Below are 2,389 nucleotides of genomic sequence, written 5' to 3'. Positions count from 1 at the left end.
CTGGCTAAAATTGAGGGACCTGAGCAAAAATCTGATTCAGAGGCTGACGAAGGACTGTAGATGCTGTTGGATTCTGACCTCCCTGCACTCGAAGTGAATTTTATGGAGCTACCGAACTCCAAATGGCGCGCTCTCAATTGCGTTGGAAAGTCGACATCTAGGGCTTTCCAGAAATATATAATAGTTCATACTTTACACGAGTTTTGATGACGTAAAATGGCGTCAAAACGCCATCTCTCTGCCATTTTCTGGCGTCAAAACGCCAGAAGTGGCATAAAAGTTGGAGTTAAATGCCCAAACTGGCACCAAAGCTGATGCTTAACTCCAAGAGAAGCCTCTACACGTGTGAAGCTCAATGCTCAGCCCAAGCACACACCAAGAAGGCTCGGAAGTGGATTTCTGCATCATTTACCTATTTTTGTAAACCCTAGTAGCTAGTTTCATTATAAATAGGACATTCGGCCATGCCTGGACCTCCAGACCACTTATGTATTTTCAACGGTGGAGTTTCTACACACCATAGTTTAAGGTGTGGAGCTCTGCTGTTCCTCAAGTATTAATGCAATTACTACTATTTTCTATTCAATTCAGCTTATTTGTATTCTAAGATACTCACTCGCACTTCAACATGATGAATGTGATGATCCGTGACACTCATCATCATTCTCACCTATGAACGCGTGCCTAACAACCACTTCCGTTCTACCTTAGATTGGGCGTGTATCTCTTGGATTCCTGGTCCATGCATTTGATTGCCTCTCCTGACAATAGAGCTTTCAATTCCTTGAGATCAGAGTCTTTGTGGTATAAGCTAGAATCCATTGGCAGCATTCTCGAGATCCGAAAAGTCCAAACCTTGTATGTGGTATTTCAAGTAAGATTTGGGATGGGATAACTGTGACGAGCTTCAAACTCGCGACTGTAGGGCATGGTGACAGACGCAAAAGGATAGTAAATCCTACTCCTACATGATCGAGAACCAACAGCTGATTAGCCATGCGGGAAACCGTAGAGGACCTTTTTCACTGAGAGAACGGGAGGTAGCCATTGACGCCAGTGAAACCCAACATACAGCTTGCCATAGAAAGGAGTATAAAGGATTGGGTGAAGGCAGTAGGAAAGCAGAGATTCAAGAGGGATAAAGCATCTCCATACACTTATTTGAAATTCCCACCAATGATTTACATAAGTATCTCTATCTTTATTTTTTGTTTATTTATCTTTTAATTATTAAAACTCCATAACCATTTGAATCCGCTTGACTGAGATTTACAAGGTGACCATAGCTTGCTTCAAGCCAACAATCTCTGTGGGATCGACCCTTGCTCATGTATGGTTTATTACTTGGACGACCCAGTGCACTTGCTAGTTAGTTGTGCGAAGTTGTGAAAAAGAATTGAGATTACAATTGTGCGTACAAGTTGTTGGTGCTGTTGTGTATCACAATTTCGTGCACCACTTGTCTTGGTGGTGCATTCCTTGACAGAAATAACTGATAAGAACCAACTCATCAATCCGGTGGTGAGGGCAAGCCTCCAGTAACTTCTTGAATCTCTCCCAGTATTCATACAAAGTCTCGCCATCTCGTCGCACAATGCAAGAGATCTCTCTTCGTAGCTTGTCTGTTTTCTGAGGAGAGCAGAACTTTTCCAAAAATTCTTTATGCAACAAGTCCCAATTGGATCTAATTTCAACCGGTTAAGTATAAAACCATTCCTTCGCTTTTCCCTCTAAAGAGAACGGGAAAACGAAAACCAACACCGCGGCTTCATCCGCCCCATATCTTCTCGCAGTTGCGCATGCAACTTAGAAATCCTTAAGATGCTTCAGAGGATCTTCCCCAGGTAGTCCATTGTATTTAAGGAACAAGTCTATCGTGCCATACTTGAGCTCAAAATTTGGATCCATGGCCGGATACAGAATTTTAAGCGGTTTGCAAGTTAAGATCAGGAGCTCCAGCCTCCTTCAAGGTGATTCTTCGAGGTGGGTCTGCCATGACGTGATGCCAAGGCATCTAGGCTAGTTTCACTGACCTTTTCTTTACTGTTTTAGGGTAGTTTCATGCATTTTCCTAGTAAACAAGGCAAGTTTTGGGTGAAAACACACTTACACCTTCATTTAAGCAACTATTGTGAATTTTGCATGATTTCATGAGATTTTTGCCAGAATTGCATGATAATTTAATGATGCATAATCTCATGACTTTGGCTAGAGCTTTGATGCACTTTAATTGCTTGATTTCAGGACAAATGAAGCATAGAAGAATCACGTTAGCATTCACGTTAACTTAGTTAACGTGACTACTAACGTGGGATGGCAAATAGCTTGCAACGTTAATGAGAAAAGTGATCACCAATAATGCCTGCGAAGCCATTCATAGCCTACGTTA

The 2,389-nt window shown here is 42.0% G+C and overlaps 1 non-coding gene across 1 annotated transcript; it reads left to right on the top strand.

The window, feature by feature from the left end:
* Positions 1 to 1,513: 1,513 nt before the first annotated feature.
* On the top strand, positions 1,514 to 1,620 carry LOC130984084 (small nucleolar RNA R71). Its single transcript, XR_009088041.1, has one exon. It is a non-coding gene; the product is annotated as a small nucleolar RNA R71 (small nucleolar RNA).
* Positions 1,621 to 2,389: the final 769 nt, after the last annotated feature.

Source organism: Arachis stenosperma, chromosome 5 (assembly GCF_014773155.1).
Source record: "Arachis stenosperma cultivar V10309 chromosome 5, arast.V10309.gnm1.PFL2, whole genome shotgun sequence".
NCBI classification, from domain to species: domain Eukaryota; kingdom Viridiplantae; phylum Streptophyta; class Magnoliopsida; order Fabales; family Fabaceae; genus Arachis; species Arachis stenosperma.
The sequence above is the reverse complement of the archived record's forward strand: the minus strand, read 5'-3'. Positions and strand labels throughout refer to the sequence as shown.